Below are 22,130 nucleotides of genomic sequence, written 5' to 3' on the forward strand. Positions count from 1 at the left end.
TTCTATATTTCTTTTTTTCCTGCAAATGAGCCTGATTTTATTTTGTGTTTGTATGCCTCATAATTTTTTTTTTGAAAACTAGACATTTTGATTATTATTATGGATCAACTCTAGACATCAGATTTCCTCTCCGGGGGTTTTTGTTGCAGCTTGTTGTGTGTTAACTGTTTGTTTTGTTGTTGTTTCGTGTATTTTCTATTTTTGTAAAGTATGTATTCTTGGTTATGTGTGGCTCTTGAAGTCTATGTTTCATTAGCTTAATAGTCAACTAATGTTTTGACCAAATTTCCTTAAATACCTATAACCCAAAAAAGAAAATAATACTTTCAATTTTGACTAAATGGTTCCATGTTTGGGTATTCCTTCAACACTAGACCAAGCTGTTTACAACCCTCCCTTACCCTTTACTCCCTGTTTGTGTGTAGCCTGAAGGTAAGCTAGAAGTGAAAGCTTAGGGTCTTCTTAGGCCTTTTCTGTGCATCTGTCTAGCCTTGGGCATAGGTATATCCTTCTAGATTCCTTTTTACATCTCAGAGCTTACACAGACCATTTCTCCCCACATACCTCCTTTCTCAGTCTCTTCCTTCCGTATTTTCCTTTACCCCACCCAGGCTGCTTGCTCTGGAAATGCTCCAAGTCAGGCAAAGCAAAGGCAAAGTCCTTGTGCCAGTCCTCCAGGAAGCTGGCTGCCAGTCAGGTCATAACATTCAATCACAGTTCTGGGAGACTAAGGTTTGTATTTCTCCCTTGGGACTATCAACCTGCACCAGGAACGCAGCTGCTATCCACACTGCCCTGCTGAACTGGGGAGTAGAGGATGAGAGGCAGGTGATTTAAAACGCTGACACTCTTTTATTACAATGTAGCAGCTTCTTTCTTTACAAAGCCTTCCCTTGTTGTTTTAAGTTTTTGATTAGATTCTGAAGTTCTGCAAAAGTTGATTCTGATAGCCTTTGCCCGCTTATTTGTTGCTTTTTTTTTTTTTTTTTTTTTTTTTTTTTTTTTTTTTTTTTTTGTGGAGGGGTGAAGCCCTGGAGTTCCTTACTCTGCCATTTTTGGTGATGTTCTTCCCTGTTCCCCTCCTTTTTTTTTTTTTTTTTTTAAATCTTTATTTATTTTTGAGAGAGAGAGACAGAGTGTGAACAGGGGAGGAGCAGAGAGAGGAGACACAGAATCCGAAGCAGGCTCCAGGCCCTGAGCTGTCAGCACAGAGCCCGATGTGGGGCTCGAACCCACGAACCGTGAGATCACGACCTGAGCCAAAGTCGGACACTCAACCGACTGAGCCACCCAGGTGCCCCCCTGTTCCCCTCCTTTTTTAGATTTCCTACTGAATCTCTTCAAAGTAACCAGCTTTATTTTTACGATATGTTTTCAAGAACTACAACATACATACATATAAAGGGTCATGTATAAAGACTAAAGTTAACACTGCATTCCCATCACTCATGTAAAGAAACAGAGCATTACAGTACCTGAGGAGACTCTAGGTACCCCTTCCTTTTTCTGACCTTCTAGGAAACAATATCCTGAATATTATTAAATATCCTAATAGCTAATTAGATATGCACAGAGGCAGGAAAGTATAATCTATAACTAGAACAAAAGTCAGGCAATAGGAACAGACCTAGAAATGCTGAGATGATAGAGTTAGTACTCAAGGACTTTGAAAACATTTATTAAAAAGTTGAAGGATTTATTTTTTTTAGGATTTTTAAATGTTTATTCTTTTTTGATTTTAGAAAATATTTATTTTTGAGAGAAAGCAAGCATGGGAGGGGCAGCATGAGGGGACGGAGGATCAAAAGCGGGTTCTGCATCAAGAGGCTGACAGCAGCAAGCCCCAGATGGGGCTTGAACTCATGAACTGTGAGATCATGACCTTAGCCAAAGTCAGATTTATCGACTGAGCCATCCAGGTGCCCCAAAAAGTTGAAGGATTTAAAGGCAAATGTGAAAATACTGAGGAGAGAAACGGATACAAGATACAAGAAAGAACCAAATAAAACTCTTCAAGCTAAAACATACCCAAATTGTTGCTTTTAAATTCAGCATTTTCAGTATAACTTACTGAATGAAGAATGTCATAATAGTCCTTTTTGAGCTCATAAAAGATAAAAACGTTAAGATCTAAAAAATGGGCATGTGATCAAGATGATTGTTGAATGAGGGAGGTAAGGACTAATATGGTTAAAGTAGGATCTAAGTATTTACTGTAGAAATATCTGAGGGGTACCTGGGTGGCTCAGTCAGTTAAGTGTCGAGCTCTTTTTTTTTTTTTAATGTTCATTAATTTTTTGAGAGAGACAGGGTGTGAGCGGGGAGCGGCAGAGAGAGAGGGAGACACAGAATCTGAAACAGGCTCCAGGCTTTGAGCTGTCAGCAAAGGGCCTGACACAGGGTTCGAACTCACAAACTGGGAGATCATGACCCCACCCGAAGTCGGATGCTTAACCGACTGAGCCACCCAGGCGTCCCAAGCGTCCAATTCTTGATTTCAGCTCAGCTCATGCATGGTCTCACAGTTTGTGAGTTCAAGCCCCACATCAGGCTCTGCACTGACAGGGCAGAGCCTGTTTGGAATTCTCTTCTCTCCTCTCTCTGTCTTTCCATCCATGTGCATACTCTCTCAGAATAAATAAATAAGCTTAAAAAAATTGAGAATGATTAAACACAAGTATTTCATGAAATATATCTACATTATTACTATATTTGTATATTTAATATAAATTAAATAAATCGACTTAACATTTTACTTAATGTATGATAAATAGTAAATAAAAACATTTTGTATTTTTAGTGTATAAATAGTTATGTATTAGTGTTTTTTTCTTAAACTGAACATTTTTAATCATTTGGTATGTAAGGCTGTGCTGTGTCCTTCTTGCTAGGACAGTACTGACAGCATAAACCTCTTTATGCACTCAGCTATGATTAAACTAAGGTTTACATCCTTGGTATTAAAATACTGCTGCCCATTTACTAAACATACTTTAAATCTTTCTAAGTTGCCAAACTCACCAGTACTGATTTCAGGGCTGTTGAGATTTGTTTTTATGTGGGCCAAGTTAGGACAATGAATTTTTTTTCTTTCTCTTTTCTTTTTTTCTTTTTCCTTCCCTTTTTTTTTTTTTAAGTTTATTTTGAGAGGCAGAGAAAGTGGAGGAGGGACAGAGAGACAGAGGGAGAGAGAATCTCAGGCAGGCTGTGTGCTGTCAGTGCAGAGCCCAACGCAGGGCTCAAATTCATGAATCGTGGGATCATGACCTGAGCTGAAACCAAGAGTTGGAAACTCAACCAACTGAGCCACCCAGGTGCCCTGAATTCTTTTTCTTTGGTTAAAAAATTTAAGTTTTGGGGCGCCTGTGTGGCGCAATCGGTTAAGCGTCCGACTTCAGCCAGGTCACGATCTCGCGGTCAGTGAGTTCGAGCCCCGCGTCAGGCTCTGGGCTGATGGCTCAGAGCCTGGAGCCTGTTTCTGATTCTGTGTCTCCCTCTCTCTCTGCCCCTCCGCCGTTCATGCTCTGTCTCTCTCTGTCCCAAAAATAAATAAACGTTGGGGAAAAAAAAATTTTTTTTTTAAATTTAAGTTTTCTTTTTTCCCCCAACATTTTATGACTTATTTTGTAATAAGCCTTTATTTATTTATTTATTTATTTATTTATTTATTTATTTATTTATTTATTGTTTATAAATTTATTGTTGGGAGGTTGAGTTATGAAGTATTAATTTGGGGGGCACCTGGGTGGCTCAATTAGTTGAGTGTTGGACTCTTGATTTTTGCTCAGGCTCAAACTCACAACCCCAAGATCAAGAGTCAAATGCTCCACCAACTGAATCAGCCAGGTGCTCCTATCCAATCACAGTTTTATACCCATACGAACTCTTGTAGTTTTATTTCCCTAGGAGTATCATATATTCTCATTGATAGTGGAGAACTTGAGTGAGGGCTAGGAAGAATGTATTTTAAAAGCATGAATCCTAAAACTCATGCTCTTTTCTTCAGAGTATACTTTTGAAGCTTACAGGAGCATGTTCCTCTGACTTCACTAAGTCACCTAACTTTACTAACAGGTTTGCTCATAGCAAATTAAAGGTGCTCCTAGAGCTGAATGCACCAACAGCTGGGAGAAGTGACTTTTGATTCAAGAAGAAAAACATTTAGTCTTGAAACTTAGTAGGGGCGCCTGGGTGGCTCAGTCGTCAGTTAAGTGACTTTGGCTCAGGTCATAATTTCGTGGTTCATGAGTTCAGGCCCTGCATCGGGCTCTTTGCTGATGGCCGGAGCCTACTTCGGATTCTGTGTTTCCCTCTTTTTCTCTGTCCCTCCCCTGCTCACACTCTTTCTCTCCCTCTCTCAAAAATAAACATTAAAATTTTTTTTAAAAAACACAAAACTTAGTAGCATGGGGCCATTTAGTATAGTAACACCATTTGGCCATACAGACTTCATTAGGGCTGGATGACATAATTTTTCATAGAAGAATATAGTGATTGTTCTCAGTCATCAAAAAGGTTAAATTCACATAATGTCATGGTTTGGCTGCCTAAGAGCCCATGTGTGAGCGTATGCTCTAAAATTATTATCTCTTCTCTTTTTTTTCTCTTCCTTTCCAATATTTATATCATATTTCTTTTTGAATTGTCTAGGACTCTTAGTTAAGTTACTTTTGTAGTAGCTCGTATTTTAGTATTAAGTATGTAAGTCTAAACTTTTCGGGTTTAAAAGGATAAACTTAGTGTTCAGGACATAATTTCCTAATGATTAGACTAATGACGGATTCTTATACTTAAAGATAATTATATCTGTGCACATAGTTTGACATACACACACACACACACACACATATATGTATATATGAAGTACTTAATTAGACAGAATTGTGATTGATAGAGACATGAATAGATTAGAAGGTGGGATAAGGTCTGCCAATTATGGGAAAGAGTAGAAAGGTTAGATAGGTGTGTGAGTGATAGGTGGGGAAGATAAAATCTCAAGATTAATATGTTACTACTTTAATCTTGTAATAACTCATTAAAGGAAGTTTTTCATTTTCTGTTTAAATTTCACTTTTACCCTAGGAATTTTGTGAATAATCAGATACTGTCCTTTAGTTTTTTTGAGACTAAAGATTTTATGTAACTGATTAAAATGATTTATGATCATTAACAGGTGGTAGAAAAGGAAAAGGGGACAAGTGAAACTGAGTTATCTTTGGAGTAACAGGATTTTATTCTGCTCTAGAATTATAAAACATTGGTTTAGACATGGACTTTGATGCAACCAAATGTACAAAATTTTGTTTCGCTACACTGTCTTGATAATTGAATTTGGCCCAGAATCATGGGAATCCTGTGGGCGTGTGTATGTTTGAGTTCTGAGCAAGCTACTAAAGAAGGGTTGAACTAATGGCTCCCAAAGAAATGTTAAAATAAGGATTTTTAGGTGTTTTTGTTTGCTTCTTCATAGTGAGCCTGCCAGTTGTTTCTTTTCCCATTTTGCTTTTCTTGGCTTTAAAGAAACATTCTTCTTGATCGTTGCTTTTACTGTTTCAAAGTGAAACTGATATGCGTGTCCCTTACTTTAGTGTAATGATACTGAATACAGAGTTAGCAGCACTTTTTTCTCCTTTGAGGTGTTGGGGAGGCATTTCCTCATCTGCTTCTCTCAAACGTTATCTTTTAGTATTTTCACTGGGTTTTCAACTGAGGGTTTATTTCCCAGTCAGAGTCTCTTGCTGCAGATAGACGTCTCAGAATTCTTAATGGATTCTTGTGAATTCAGTATGGAGTCACAGGAAAGAAAGGAGAAATTTCTGGGTCTTTCTGCAGTAGCAATAAATATAAACTGTCAAGCCATAACAAATTCAAGTCCTTTTGAGAATTTTGTTGTTTGGTATGCAGGCACAAGAACAGGAGAAACTTCTTGGCCCTCTGTGTGGATATGAGGAGAGGTTATGGTTGTCTTTTGTCTTTTTCTTACTTTACCTATTTACCTCCACCTGCTTTGAACGTGTTGACAGGAAGAACAGAATGAAGGGGGAAGAGCCCTCTTGGTGGATTGCCCCACCTCTCTGATCAGTTTGTGTGTGTGTGTTTTTAAAGTAGGCTCTATGCCCAACATGGGGCTTGAAGTCAAGACCCTAAGACCCACAGTAGTATGCTGTACTGAGCCAGCTAATCACCCCGATTTCTGATCAGTTTTGCTGTTTTTCTGTGGTTATCATTGTTGTTTTAGCAATAAAGAAATTGAGGCCTTATCAAAGGTTACTGTTTCCCTAGATTCTCTGTCCATTGTTTACCATGAAACCCTTTTGTGAGTCTGGTGCTTTCCCCCACCTTTGAGCTATGAAGCCATCCTAACTTCTTCTTTACAGAGGAGGTGCGTTGAAGTAGTCATTTACCAGTTTGTGATTTCAGCCTGATTGGCAGATTGTGATGTTGGAGCTACATTGGTTTTGCCCATAAAATACACTTGTGGCTGATCTGACAGCCACAGAGAGTGAGTTGTCTTTCTATAGCTTTGAAATTAAAATGCAGCTTGACAAACTTTATATGGTAACTGTTGCTTACATTTGGCTGCCTACAGAAATTTACTAACATTCTAAAACAGTTACATGAGAGAATGGCTGATAGGGTTGAGTTAAGTAGCATATTTGTATGAATAATTTTTCAACCTAGTATAGAAAAGGAGAGCTAGTTAGTTTAAAATGGTGGTAGTATTCATTTTGTTGCATAAGTAATGTAATGAAAATACTTAAAAATGAAAAGAAAATGAGAATTTTACAATTCTAGCACAGAAATCATTTTTATTTTCCATTCTTACTTGCACTATGTGTGTAAGTATACCATACTTAATTTTTATTATTTTGTAATATCATAAATACATATGTATAATCTGTAGAGCCATGTTTAAAAAAAATTTTAAGTTTTATTTAAGTAATATCTACACCCAGCATGGGGCTCAAGCTCACAACCCCAAGATCAAGACTTGCATGCTCTTCTGAATGAGCCAGCTGAGTGCCCCTGTAAAGCCCTGTTTTAAAAGTTAGAGATACTGGGAAAGTTTTAGGGGTCTTAGAAATGGATGGTAAAGACTATGAAGTAATACTTCCTTATAATTATTTGATAAAGGACACCCCTTAGAAAGGAACATCGAAGGAGTGAGAAAGAATAAGGAAATGAAATAACACAAGAAAGCTATAATTTCAGAACCACTGGTGTAACATAATCTTACATTATCAGTTTAGAATAGAGGTATACATTTACTTTATTTCCAATGATAAAGGAGACTGTTTTTTTCCCAAGGGATGCTATCTTTAAAAGCAAATAAAATCTTCCTACTATTAAACAGCTAAAAATGATAGATTTATTTTTTAAGCTTTTTTTTTTTTTTGATGTTTTTATTTTTGAAAGACAGAGACAGAGCACAAGTGGGGGAGGGGCAGAGAGAAAGGGAGACACAGAATCTGAAGCAGGCTCCAGCCTCCAAGATATCAGCACAGAACCTGACACAGGGCTCAAACCTACGAACGGTGAGATCATGACCTGAGCTGAAGTCGGACACCTAACCAACTGAGCCATCCAGGCGCCCCCTTAAAAACTTTAAAAAGTCATGGTTGAAGTAGCAAAAAGTAAGATGAAAAAACAAAACACAGAGAGCCCAAATTCGGAGAGGTTTAGAAGCATCTGATGACTGCTGTGCTGAAGGCATCTACTAGTTCCAGATGACTTGTGTTTTCAGTTTTTAAGAGGTACACTTGGGACTCAGGAGACAATAGAAGCCATGCATTACAGGAAGTCAGGCCAGAGATCCACCTTCCTAAAATGAGAATCCACAAAAAGCTATATGCCCATAGGAAAGGGAGAAGCAGAAAAAAACTCACCCTAGCAAAGAGAGACAGAAACGTATCCTTCTTTGCCTTGAATATAAACAGAGGGTGAAAAAAGTTTTCCCTGAATGTTTATCATTAGAAACATGTCCTCATAGAGATTTGAGACTCCACTACCTCTGTGACTTCAAAAAATCTCTAAGATGAGACTTGTTTTGAGTGATTATGGCTTGGTATTGTGCCCTGGCAAAGACAGAAATGAATCCAAATTCTTTCTGGAGGAATAACCTCTCAGAGTCTTCAAAGAATTACCAAAGATATATTCCAGAGAATATGAGCTGTCTTACACAAAGCACATGAGGAAACAGGTAGCCATGAGCAAAACAAAATATCTAAATCAGACCCACAGGGAGTTCAAGTATTGTCATTACTGGATACTAAATACAGAAATAAATGTGCTTAATGTATCTGATAAAGCAAATGGGAGAAGTGAAATTATGACAAAGGATTATCCAAAATAATTAGAATCCAGAAACAAAAATATAATAATTAAAGTGATAACTTCAAGGGCAGGTTTAATAGCCTATTGGATTGAAAAGAGAATTGGTGAAGTAGAAGACAGATTTGAAGAAGTAATTAGGAATGTTATGCAGGGAGATATCCTAACTCCTAGAGCCTGTGAATACATTACCTTAAATGGCAGGGGAACTCTGCAAATGTGATTAAATTAAGGATTTTGAGATGGGGAGATTATCCTAGATTATCTGGTGAGCCCATTGTAATCACAAGCGTCCTTGTAAGGAAAAACAGTAGGCGGGAGAGCCAGAGAAATTTGAAGATGCTACATTCTTTGCTTTGAAAATGGAAGAAGGAGCTGTGAGCCAAGGAAGACAGGTGGTTTCTAGAGGTTGAAAAAGACAATGGATTCTTCCTTGGAGCCTCCACAAAGAATGCAGCCCTGTCAACTTGAGTTTAGCCTGGTGAGATCCAATTTGGACTTCTGACCTCCAAAACTGTGAGGTAAAAAATCTGTGTGGTTTTTTTTTTTTTTTTTTTTTTTTTTTGGCCACAAAGTTTGTGATAATTTGTTACAGCAGCAATAAAAAATGAATTCAACATCTAAACAAAATTCTACGTGTAGACAAATGAGAAAAGGGTAAGAGACATATAGCTTGAAACTTTATATGTGCATTTAAAAATTTCTAGAGTAGTCCCTGAAAGAGTAAAAGTTGACTAGAAGGCAAGTGGAATAGGAGAGGGGAATTCAAATAATACGGAAAAAAAGGAGAAAGAAACAAGAGTGGGACAAAGATATGGTAAAAATAAGGCCAAATAGATCACTAATCATAATGAATGTAAATGGATCAAATGCTCTAGGTAAAAGACAAAGATTGTCAGACTCTATGTAAAACATAAGCTAAAACGAACTTGTGTGTTTTTTAAAAATATACAATATTTTTAAAGTTTGTTTGTTTGTTTTGAGAGAGGGAGAGAGAATACCCAGCAGCCTCTGTACCATCAACATGGAGCCCGACTTGGGCCTCAAACCCCTCAACTGTGAGGTCATGACCTGAGCAGAAATCAAGAGTCAGATGCTTAACCGACTGAGTCACCCAGGTGCCCCAACAACATAAGGTTTTTAAGAGATTAAAATATTACAACAGAGGAAAGTTGAAGATAAAAAGGATGCAAATGTTATACCTGGCAAAATAGGAACCAAAAGAAATTGGTAGTTACATTAATATAATAAAATTACTTCAGGGAAAGGAGCACTATTAAACCGAATCCGTGTTTCAGATGTGAATTGGTTTTTTCTGTTAGTTAGATGCAGAAACTAACAGTGACTTAAAGAAGGTAGGTGTATATTACCCCTTCCTCCTGCCCTTGAAAGAGTCTAGAGATTTACATTCTAGGGCTGATTATGGAGGTTTCATTTTTATCATCAAAGTCTCAGGATACTTCACTGAGTGTTTTCAGTGCTGCCATCTTTTGTGGCTAACCTTATGGTAAGATGGCTGCTTTGGGCACCAACTCTCACAGACTCCATGTAGGAGGAAGGATGAGGGATGGGTGTGGAGCCTATGCAAGCTATTAGGCCATCTCTAAATGTGGTTCATTGAAGTTCCACTTACAAGACCATTATGAAATGTATTTTAGGCAAGCATATTGCTGCCTAGAGCAAAATGGGATTTTATTTACTGAGGAAAGAAGAGGGATTGACTGTTGGAACAGATCACCAGCAGTCTCTGCCACTTTATATAATAAAGGCTTTGTTTACCAGAAGATACTAGGATTACAACTTTATTTGTACCCTATAACACACGTTCAACATACATAAACTAAAAATAACAATTACAAGGATAAATGTACAAATGTACCACCAATACAGATGAAAAAAATTTTACTTTTGAGGGAGAGAGAGAGATGGAGACACAAAATCCAGAGCAGGCTCCAGGCTCTGAGCTTGTTGCACAGAGCCTAACACGGACTCAAACTCACGAGCCATGAGATCATGACCTGAGCCAAAGTCAGACACTTAACTGATGGAGCCACCCAGGTGTGCCCCCCCACCCCATCATAATAGATTTTAATAAAACCAAAAAAGTTGCTAAGGAGATAAAAGACTTGAACAACACAATAAACAAGTTTGAACTACTGGGTGAATATAGAATATTGTATTCAAAAAATTTTTTGAAATGTTTGTTTATTCTGAAAGAGTGTGTGCAAGCGGGGGAGGAGCAGAGAGGGAGAGAGAATCCCGAGTAGGCTCAGCACTGAGCGTAGAACCCAACGTGGAGCTTGACACGGAACTTGATCTCACAAACCATGAAATCATGACCTAAGCCAAAATCAAGAGCAGGGTACCCGACTGAGCCAGCCAGGTGCCCCACGCTGAATTCAAATTTTAAATAATCAGTACCATAGAATTGCTACTGTGTGGAATCCAAAATTTCAGGTAGTGCAGTAGATAATTACTTAACCTTAAAAACTGCCCCTGAAAATCTCAACAAATTTCAAAGAATATATGACATTCAGATCACTTTCTCTGATGACAATGCAAACTAAATTGGACCTCTGTTTTTTAAAAAGTAACCTTAAAAAAATGTCTGAAAAAAATATATATATACTTGTAAATAACTGGGGTTACAGAAGAATTTATGATGGAGTTCTAAGAATATTTAAGACTTGGGGTGCCTGGGTGGCTCAGTCAGTTGAGCATCCAGCTTCAGCTCAGGTCATGATCTCACAGTTCGTGAGTTTGAGCCCCAGGTCAGGTTGTGTGGTCACAGAGCCTTCATATTCTGTGTCTCCCTCTCTCTTTGCCCCTTCCCCACTCGTGCTCTGTCTCACTCTCTCTCAAAAATAAAAAACATTAAAAAAAATTTTTTTAAAAGAACACTTAAAATTCAATAATAATGAAAATGCAACATCAAAATGTGGATAAATCTTAGTCGTTCTTGGCCATAGCACAAAGCTAACTTTCATAAATATCCCATGAAAGTTTGAAAAGAATGTCTATTTTCTAGTTGTTTCTGGCAGTGTTAATTAAGAGAGACCCAAACTTCTCAGGGCTTAATGTTAACATACACTGCCTTGTGCAGTTTGACCTCTGACAGTTGTCTGCTTTCTTTGCTTTAATATTAATTACAGTTCCTTGATCAGATTAGATCAGTAGTTCTGAGAGTTTAGTGTATATCAGAGTCATTTGGGGGATTTGTGGGGGGGGGGGGGTTAAGTTTATTTATTTATTTTGAGAGAGAGAGAGAGCATGTGCATGAGTGAGGAAGGGGCATAGAGGGAGAGAGGGAGAATCCCAAGCAGGCTCCACACTGTCAGCGCAAAACCCAGTGCAAGGCTCAAACTCACAAACCGTGAGTGGGGTCATGATCCCAGCTGAAATCAGATGTTTAACTGATTGAGCCACCCAGGCTCCCCTAGAGGAACCAACTGAGCCACGCAGATGATTTGTTAAAGCACAGATTGCTGGGCCCCACCTCCAGAGTTTGATGTAATGGATCTGGGGTGGGCCCCAAAATTTCCACTTCTCCCTCCCTCCCTCCCTCCCTCCCTCCCTCCCTTCCTTCCTTCCTTCCTTCCTTCCTTCCTTCCTTCCTTCCTTCCTTCCTTTTCTTTTTTTTAAATTTAGATTCAAGTTAGTTAACATCGAGTGTAGTATTGGTTTCAGGAGTAGAATTTAGTGATATGTCCACTTATGTATAACACCCAGTGCTCATCCCAACCCCAAAATTTCCATTTTTAACATATTCCTGAGTGATGTTGATGCTCCTCACCTAGGGACCCTGCTGTGAGAACAGCTGTATTAGAGACTACACTCTGTTGACTCCATTCCTTTGTACGTATTTTTTTTTCCTCTGCTGCCTTTTCTCTCTCTTCTTAAACTTTTTTTCAGGAACCCTTACACCACTCCTCCTGCCACACACACACAATTTAAATCTCATTCTTCTTAGAACTATTTTTACCCACTAAATTGTTAGGTGTTCCTTGTCTATACTTCCTTATACTGCCAGTATCTCTTGCACATCTGTAAGAACCCTTTTCATATTTCTTAAAGCCATTAAAATTTTTTTAGTGTTTATTTATTTTTAAGAGAGAGAGACAGAGACATAGAGCAGGAGTTGGGGAAGGGCAGAGAGAGAGAGAGGGAGATAAAGAATCCAGAGTAGGCTCCAGGCTCTGATCTGTCAGCACAGAGCCCCACACAGGGCTGGAACTCATGAATTGTGAGATCATGACCTGAGCCAAAGTCAGACACTCAGCTGACTGAGTCACCCAGGCTCCCCTCTTAAAACTGTTGAAAGCTATGTATTTTGTGTTTTTAGCCAGTGTATATCTTAATACCTGGTACATAGAAAGCAGTCAATTAATACTTGTTAATAAATAAATGGGCTTTTGCCATTCATATTTTGATTGTGTTTTGTAGGAAGAAACAATTATGGAAATGTATCCAGCACTATGTATATAGCACAGTGTTAAAATTCTGTGTTGTATATTCAGAAATACATGGTTAAAATACACTTTAGGAAGGTCACCTGAGTTTGGAAAGCTTCCTTTTGTCTTCCTGCTATTTCATGTCTGGCTGGAACAAAAAGATACAGGAATAAAGATGGTGAAATGAGAAATGAACTGCTTGCGATGGATTGAATGAGGATAAAATAACTAGGCCTGTGGTTCTTCCTTGATTCATTGTATCAGAGTTGAATCTAAAAGCAAGATCAGGGGCACCTGGGTGGTTCAGTCAGTTAAGTGTCTGACTCAATTTCAGTTCAGGTCATGATCTCACAATTCATGAGATTGAGCCCCGTGTCGCGCTCTGGGATTCTCTCTCTCCCTCTCTCTCTGCCCCTTCCCCATTCTGGCATATGTGCCCCCTCTCTCTCTCTCTCTCTCTCTCTCTCTCAAAATTTTTTTTTTTTCAACGTTTATTTATTTTTGGGACAGAGAGAGACAGAGCATGAACGGGGGAGGGGCAGAGAGAGAGGGAGACACAGAATCGGAAACAGGCTCCAGGCTCTGAGCCATCAGCCCAGAGCCCGACGCGGGGCTCAAACTCACGGACCGCAAGATCGTGACCTGGCTGAAGTCGGACGCTTAACCGACTGCGCCACCCAGGCGCCCCCCTCTCTCTCTCTCAAAATAAATATTTAAGAAAACACCAATTAACCATATAACATTGTTTAAAATGTACAGTTTTTAAAGTAAAAAAAAAAAAAGAAACGGGATAATACAGAAATCTAAAGTTTTAGAGTTTACTTTTGGGGGGGAGGAGAAATTAATGCATCTTGGACTTGTTTCCTGTCAATATACTTCATTTCATTTTTTAAAATAGTTGTAGAATTTATATGGATATGCCTAAGAAATTTCCTATAATGTTGAATACAATTCTGAAAATTATTATCTGAAATTTTAGGTGTGAATCTATAAATTTCTGGGCAGGCTAACTAACCTTATTTTCCCCTTTTCACTTGTACTGCTATTAAAATCAGACCTGTTAATTAAGGTTAAGCCTACAAACTTGAAGCTGGAACTTCTCATTAGATCTGAATGCTGGTCTTCGTTATCATAGAGGGAGGAAAAAGAACACTGAAGCTGGCCTCCCAGTGCTTATAGTCTGGTATATAGGTTGTGGGCTAGTTTCAAACAAGGTAAAATAAATAAATAAAAATAAAATTTTAGGGGCACCTGGGTGGTGCAGTCTGTTAAGTGTCTGACTCTTGATTTCAGCTAGGGTTATAATCTTGCGGTTTGTGGGATCAAGCCCTGTGTCGGGCTCTGTGCGGACAGCGCAGGGCCTCCTTGGGATCCTCTCTCCCTCTCTCTCTCTCTCCCTCAAAGTAAATAAGTAAATATTTTAAAAAAAATAATAAAACTTGACTGAATACTGAAAAGCTGAAATATCAGTAGCAGATGATCATTTTGTGTCAGAAAAATTTTGACATATTTTCTTAGGTTTAAAAGAATAGGCTTGGGGCGCCTGGGTGGCTCAGTCGGTTAAGCGGCCGACTTCAGCTCAGGTCATGATCTTGCAGTTTGTGAGTTCGAGGCCTGCATCGGGCTCTGTGCTGACAGCTCAGAGCCTGGAGCCTGCTTTGGATTTTGTGTCTCCCTCTCTCTCTGCCCCTAACCCACTCACATTCTGTCTCTGTCTCTCTCAAAAATAAATAAACATTAAAAAAAAAATTTTTTTTTAAAGAATGATTACAGGGAAAAGTGGCCGTGGTTCTAGATATCACAGAAATTGAAATGACCAAAAGAATTCCATATTAAATTTTGTATTAATCAACTTCTAATGGTTAAGACACTTTTATGTGTTCAGAATTTACTCTACCTAACATGTTATGAAGCATTGGACTCCATAGTAATAAATTTTACCTTACATGTTCAACATCATCTTCTTGACAAAACTTGAATATACTTATACATGCAGATGTACTCATATTTCCTAAAAGAATACATTTTCTTGTGATAATCTCTGTATTTGTTGTGCTAGTCAGAGATGAATCTTAACCATTAAGAAGTTGGATGGGGTTCATTTAAACCTCTAGCTACAGGAGTATGCTATCATAGGGCACCCATATGCTTCTCTTCCTGTAGGTTTTAGTTATCAGTATAGTGTTCATAAAGGACTCTTGAGTCAGACTCCCAAGTATACTGGCTCCATTGCTTCCCAGTTTTGTGAATCTTAGGCACACCTTACTTGGTTTCCTCCTGCATGAAATGAGGATGATAGTAAAACTTTTACTATCTTCTAGGGTTGTAGAAGGATTTAATGAATTAATATATTTAAGGCACTTAAAAAGTGCCTGGCACAAAAGGGCCCAATAAATTTTAGGTGTTATAGTTGTCACTGTTCTACAGTCTGACAGATGTGAACTATCTCAGGTTTTCATTATGTCCTATAAAGTATATGCAGAGATTAATAAAATCTACTGAGAAAGAGTGGTTTTATATTAAGAATACTAGAAGGAAACTACTCCTTTTGTACTACCGTGTAAGCTATAAAATGAGAGAATAAGCAGATGATGGCCTTTTGAAGGAAAGAGGGGGATAAATATAACTTTATTTTTATTTATTTATTTATTTTTTTTCAACGTTTATTTATTTTTGGGACAGAGAGAGACAGAGCATGAACGGGGGAGGGGCAGAGAGAGGGAGACACAGAATTGGAAACAGGCTCCAGGCTCCGAGCCATCAGCCCAGAGCCTGACGCGGGGCTCGAACTCACAGACCGGGAGATCGTGACCTGGCTGAAGTCGGACGCTCAACCGACTGCGCCACCCAGGCGCCCCAATAACTTTAAACATTCTAATCAGATGGGTGAAATTGCTTTTATGTTTAGCCAGTGATTAACAAATAATTATTTGACACTGGACAAAAGTTAAATAAAAATTGATTAATATTTGTATTAATATTGCAGCAGATTTTCAACAGCAGCTCTTCAAGTTACCAATAAAAACAGTGGAAAATGGAGACTCATTCATGACAAAAGCAAGTGGAAGATAATAGTGTAGTGCCTTTCATACTGCTATGATTAAAGTGCAGCCCTGTCTTAAACTTCAGGGTAACTGAGTTTTAAAACTTAGCTTGCGGGGCGCCTAGGTGGCTTAGTTGGTTAAGCGTCCAGCTTCAGGTCAGGTCATGATCTCACGGTTTGCGAGTTCTAGCCCCATTTTGGGCTCTATGCTGACAGCTCAGAGCCTGGAGCCTGCTTCAGATTTTGTGTCTCCCTCTCTATCTGTCCTTCCCCTGCTCGGGCTCTGTTTCTCTCTCTCTCTCTCTCTCTTTCTCTCTCTCTCTCTCTCTCTCAAAAATAAATAAACATTAAAACAGTTTTTTTAATTAAAAAAAAAAAAAAAGCTTAGTTTGCAGGTACCAAGTGAGAGCATAGTATGTACCTGAGATGAAAACAGCTTAGCTGTTGGCACCTTTGGGAGAAAGAACCAGATTTTTTTGTAGCTAGTTTATGCATAAAACAGAGAGAGAAAGCTGAATGTGGGAACATTCCTGTTATAAGCCTTTATGCTCCATGAAGTGAGAAAAACATGTTATAGAATAAGGATTTCAGAAAGCGAAAGACAGTTACTATTTAGGGTAATTGTTAAGTCTTTGACTAGATGCTTTAAAAAAAATTTTTTTTTTTTTTTAATTTTTAGAGAGAGAGCATGAGCAGGGGAGAGGGACAGAGGGAGAGAGAGAAAATCAAGCAGGGTGCGAGGCTGGATCTCACAACCTGGGATCATGACCTGAGCCGATACGAGAGTTGAACACTTAACAGACTGAGCCACACAGGGGCCTCAGACCAGATGCTTTTAACTGAAATTTGTGATGTCTTTGGCCATAAGCTAGCTCAGTATCAGAAGCAGCTTGTGGGCTTATAATTTTGTATGATGTAACATAGCCTTTTTCCTTTATAAACCCTCTGTCATGTAAATGCTTGCGTTATCTGATATGGAATAAACTTTGGTTTTGAATGCTGCTCATTTCCTTTGAATTCCACCTTAAATTGTTATCATTTGGATTTGAAATTTAGAAATGGGAATATTCCTTGAATAAGAAATAAATTTATATAGTTAATAGTACTAGTCATGATATTCTGAACTTCTTGGTAGAAAACATCATTATTTCAGACTTCTGCTTTTCATGAGGAGACTTTTGGGAGGGGGTTGGAGTGAACAGGTACTTTTTAGTTTAAACACGGTACTATTTTTGTGGGTTCCCATCCTTGTTTTTGTCAATGGAGATTATTTATGCTAAAGACTTTAAAAGCTGTATTTCACTTGAACAACTTTAGATCAGAGGTTGTAAACAGATGTCTTGGACGTTGTTTAAAATCTAAAATAATTAATTGCCAGCATATAAAAATGAGATTTTATTGAAATTTCAGTGACTAACAACTCCTGTAAAAACAGTGCTGGTAACATTGGCGCTGTATTCTTACATGGTAGAAGTCAGCAGGAGCTGAGAGATATCTGTCCTTTAGATGGGATATCCACTATTCACTTTACCACCACATACCTTTGAAGTGATCATGACTAATCATATTGATATCTGGTCCTTCTCAGCATTATAATTTCTGCATCAGTGAGTTTTGTTTTGTTTTTTAATTTTTTAAATTCTATTTCAGGGGTGCCTGGGTGTCTCAGTTGGTTAAGCGTGCAACTTCGGCTCAGGTCATGATCTCATGGCTCCTGAGTTTGAGCCCCACGTGGGGCTCTATGCTGACAGCTCAGAGCCTGGACCTGCTTCAGATTCTGCGTCCCTCTCTCGCTCTGCCCCTCCCCTGTTCTGCCTCTCCCCCGCTCATGCCCTCTCTATCTCAAGAATAAAGAAACATTAAAACACACACACACACACACACACACACACACACACACACACACACACAAATGAGATCCCATGGAGAAATTCTGCTACAAAAAGGGGGCATAAATATCATGTTCAAGTGATGAAGAACATAGTGTGGGAAATAGAAGAAATTTTAATTCATTCAAGGGAGACAGAGACTTAGGCTGGCTTCCTAGTTAAAAAAAAATTGTGGACATATTTAAAAATCACTACACGTTTTTGGTTTTTTTTTTTTATAGTTTCAGGAGGATAGCTGTGAACCAGTAAACTTTTGATTCACTGGGGCTCAATGGGTGAGTAAGTGCAGGCAGGGTCCTTTGGTAAGTGTGGCAGATGGGAGAGAGCTCAGGTTTTGGACTCCTGGCTGGGTTTGACTGTGTGACGTACTCAGTGACTACAACCTCTCTGAGCTTCAAGTTCCTCGTCTATGGCAAGGAATAATTGGCTTTTACCACAGCAGTAAGTCCAGGTTCATTTCACTGAATAGGTCACCTAGCACTCAGAGTTAATCATTTTGAAAATGTAAATGTCCTTTATAAATCTAAATCCCTTTATGTATAAATGTCACTCCATGGCTTTAAATGCTTAAATGGTTTCTTGCAGTATCAATGATCTATAAAAATCCTGAATGATGGACTCCTGCTGTATCTTCAACTTGAGAACTGTAATCCCCAGCCTTGTTGGTCTTCTTCCACCAAGTCTGTTTTTATAGGCTGTTTCTCTGTCTGGAGACTCTGTTCGTAGCTCTTGATAAGACTGGCTCCTTCTCATCCTTAAGGACAGTGTTGAATTGTGGCTTCTACTAAAGGTCTTAATCCCCTTCTGTCTAAAACTCTCCCTTTTGACTTCCTCATAAACTTTATTTCAGCAGGTCTTTTTTTCTTTGTAGCATGGCCCAAATTTGTATTTCTTTTATTCCTGTTATTGTGATGCCACCTCTAAACTGTAAGCTTTATGAGAACAAGAACTACATATATGTTGACTTCACCATTTTATCCCTGGTGACTATCCTAGTTTCAGGCACATAGGAGACACTCATTAAATGTTTGTTGATTGAATTAAGAACTCCACTTTGAATAGATATAAGTGCTTGTACTTTTCCTTGTCAACAGCTGAAAATTATGCAGACTCCTTTAGTTAATTGCTGTTAATTCCTTAAAGCTCTTTTATGTGGATACAATATTTTAAAGAGTGTATATCTTCTTTTAAGACTTCATTTTTTAGAGAAATTTTAGGTTCACAGTAAAATAGGAAGGTAAAGAGATTTACCCCCTCATACACCTCTCCCCCCAACACACATACATAGCACTGCCATTGTCAACATCCCCCACCACAGTGATAAATTTGTTATAATTGATGAACATACCTTGACAAATCATAATTACTCAAAGCCTGTAGTTTACATTAGGGTTCACTCTTGGTGTTGTACGTTCTGTGGTTTGGACAAATGTATAATGACATATATCCACCATTATAGTATCATACGGAATAGTTTCACTGCCTTAACAAATCCCCTGCTAGAAGAGTACATATGAGGTACACGTTACATGGAATTGAGGAGTCAGGAAAAGTTTTCCAGAGAAAGGGACGTTTAAGGTAAAGGCTAAAGAGGAGCCTAAGTTAATTTAAGGGATCCAGGCTGAGCGTCTTTGGGAAGGAATGAAGTAAGTTTGGTGTTAATGTAAGGAAAGAATTGAAGCTGGGGAGGTAAGCAAGTGCCAGATCAGGAAGGACTTTAAGCCACTTAAAAGATCGTACCTTTTTTCTGAGGTCATTGAAAAGCCATTGAAAGCCTTTGAGTTGGAGGATAACGTGACCAGACTTGCATTTTAGAAAGTTTCCTCACGCTACAGTGGTGAACAAATTACTATGGAGAGGTAAGATTTGAGAGGAGAAACCTGGAGCAAGGAGATCAGTTAAGAGATTCTGTTCCATCCCTCTGGGAGGCTGGTTTCTTTGCCAGGCTATATTAATCAAGATGGAGAAAGCTTATGGATGTGAATGTTATTTAAGAGCTAAAATTGACAGTTCTTTTGTCTCTTGTTTAAGTCACAGGGTAAATGGTTATTAGTATTGTGCTTTGAGATAAGATCCCAAGAAAATAAAGTAGGTTTGAAATTTTCTTAGGGAGGTGGGAGGTGTTGGGAGAAATGGAAGCTAAGAGATGAATTCACTTGGTGGTGTTCAGTTTGAAGTGTCTGAATTTTTTTTCATTTAGGTAGAAAACTTGTGTATGCCCCTGACTATATAAATCTCAACCTCAGGAGAAGGGTGATATAGCTGGAAGTGTAAATTAGGATGCATCAGTGTGTAAATGAATGTATGATATTGGTGCTTAGAATAATGTAGCAGTGCCTGGGAATGATGTCTTTTACATAATAAATGCTTAACAAATTTGTGATGTGTGAATGCATGTCTAGGAGCCATGAAGTGGTCTTGAATGAGAAGAGAGACTTGGGCCAGTATTCAGAAGAAATGAAACAATTTAGGGACAGGCTGAGTAAGAAGGAGCAGACACAGAGATAGGAGGAAAGTCAGAAGAGAATGATAGCATGAACTCAAAGGGGAAATAATTTTTTTTCTTAGACTATTTAAATGTTTATTTATTTTGAGAGAGAGACAGAGCATGCATGTGTGCACATGAGGGGGGAAGGGGCAGAGAGAGGGGGTACAAAGGATCTAAAAGGGGCTCTGCACTGACAGCACCAAGCCCAATGTGGGGCTCAAACTCAGGAACTGTGAGATCTTGACCTGAACCAAAGTCAGATGCTCAACTGAATGATCCACCCAGGTGCCCCATGAATTTTTTAAGAAAGAGCAAAAGGCCACCAGTGTTAGGAGATCAAAAAGATAAGGACTGAAAAGTGTTCTTCAGATTTAACCTTAAGGTTGTGGTTTACCTGGAGAAGAGAAAGGTAATAATCGTTTGGGGGGAATGAGATTAAAAATCCTATTGTGCAGTTTTCTGTAATGAAATGGAAACAGTGAGTGAGGACAGCTCTTCAGTTTGGTTGTGTAGGGCCTATGGGAGAGGGAATGGTAGCTGGACAGGAGGTAATGACCATGGGATGAGTGTTGTGTCTTGTATTTTTAATGGGAAGGTTTTGAACCTTTGAACCTTTGAAACCTTTGTTTGGTGCTCATTTGTAGGAAATCAGGAGAGAGGAAGAAGATAAAGGTATAAGTGAGAGAGATGATACAGTGTATAAACATTATACAGTTTATAAATGATTTGCCTTGCTTGGGTGGGAGGACCACCTATTCTAGATGAGACAGGAAGAAGGTAATGTAAAGATAGGTGGCTTTGCAGACATGTTTTGCTCGTTTATGTTAGAAAATCAAGGGAATTATTTTAACTTTTTAAAATTTATTTAAGTAATCTCTGTACCCTGCATGGGGCTAAAACTCACAGTCTCGAGATCAAGAGTCACATCTGTTCTAAGCCAACCAGACACCCATTATGATTTTTTTTAATAACTAAAATAGTATATGCCTATTTAAAATTTCAGTTGACTTTTGATTTTGGCTCAGGTCACGATCCCAGAGTTGTGGGATCAAGCCCTGAGTTGGGCTCTACACTGAGCATGGAGCCTGCTTTAGGTGCTTTCTCTCTCTCTCTCTCTCTCTCTCTCTCTCTCTCTCTGCCCCTCTGTCCTGCTTGCACATACTCTCTCTCTCTCAAAAAAAAAAAAAATCAATAAAAAATAAAATAAAATAAAATTATAGTTGACCTTTGAGTAATGTGGAAGTTAGGGGTGCCAGCCCTCCAGTACAGTTGAGAATCTGCCTGTAACTTTTGACTGCCCCAAAACGTATTTACTAATAGTCTGCTGTTTACCACAAGCCTTACCAATAACATAAACAATTGACACAGATTTCGTGTGTTGTATGTATTATGTACTGTATTCTTTTTTTTTAGTTTTTTTTAAACATTTATTCGTTTTTGGAGACAGAGAGACAGAGCATGAGCGGGGAAGGGGCAGAGAGAGAGGGAGACACAGAATCTGAAGCAGGCTCCAGGCTCTGAGCTGTCAGCACAGAGCCCGACGCGGGGCTCAAACTCACAAACTGTGAGATCATGACCTGAGCCGAAGTCGGACGCTCAACCGACTGAGCCACCCAGGCGCCCCTGTACTATTCTTAAAGTAAGCTAGAGAAAAAAATATTGAAATCATGAGGAAGAGAAAATACATTTACAACATTGTACTATATTTATTGAAAAAAAAGTCCTTGTATAAGTAGACCCATGCAGTTTGAACCCTGTTGTTCAAGTATTGACTGTATTATTATTAACTGAAGTCCATAGTTTACATTAGAATCCAGTCATTGTGTTACTTATTTTATGGGTTTTCTAACACATAATATGTATCTACCATTACAGTATTCTTAGAATAGTTTCACTTCTCTAAAAATCCCCTCTACCTTTTCATCCTT

General features: G+C 38.6%; 1 protein-coding gene and 1 non-coding gene across 5 annotated transcripts in view; both read left to right on the forward strand.

The window, feature by feature from the left end:
• The window catches only part of CSNK1G1 (casein kinase 1 gamma 1), a 165,310-nt gene that overhangs the window by 19,983 nt on the left and 123,197 nt on the right, over positions 1-22,130 (forward strand). The gene's annotated exons all lie outside the window — the stretch shown is intronic.
• On the forward strand, positions 13,864-13,997 carry LOC115517515. The gene has a single exon (XR_003969957.1). It is a non-coding gene; the product is annotated as a small nucleolar RNA SNORA61 (small nucleolar RNA).

This window comes from Lynx canadensis, chromosome B3, assembly GCF_007474595.2.
Source record: "Lynx canadensis isolate LIC74 chromosome B3, mLynCan4.pri.v2, whole genome shotgun sequence".
Lineage (NCBI taxonomy): Eukaryota > Metazoa > Chordata > Mammalia > Carnivora > Felidae > Lynx > Lynx canadensis.